Source organism: Opisthorchis viverrini, assembly GCF_000715545.1.
Source record: "Opisthorchis viverrini unplaced genomic scaffold opera_v5_105, whole genome shotgun sequence".
Classification (NCBI taxonomy): Eukaryota; Metazoa; Platyhelminthes; class Trematoda; order Opisthorchiida; family Opisthorchiidae; genus Opisthorchis; species Opisthorchis viverrini.
The window spans coordinates 755,275-755,585 of NW_008751759.1; positions in this window are offsets into that span (position 1 = coordinate 755,275).

The window sequence follows — 311 nt, forward strand, 5'->3', positions numbered from 1 at the left end:
CAATAACGCGTTCCTTTCGACATAATCAACTCGAAAAGCACTGGTACACGCATCGCTCGTGAATTTATTTCGTTCATTGAGTGATAGCGAATGGCTAGGTAGTTGTTTATAACTTGTCAGAATCCACTCACGGTTCATCCCTCACCCCACTTTTCGCATAACAGTTTATCCCGTTTACCCGTACAAATGGTATAAAGTCGCGGACGTTCGAAGGTAGGGAGCTGCTGTCCAGCACTGTGGTCACTGTGACCCCGTTTATCGGAGGAGGGCTTGAGTACCTCTCGAGTTTCTTCGGAAATCTCTAAAAGATG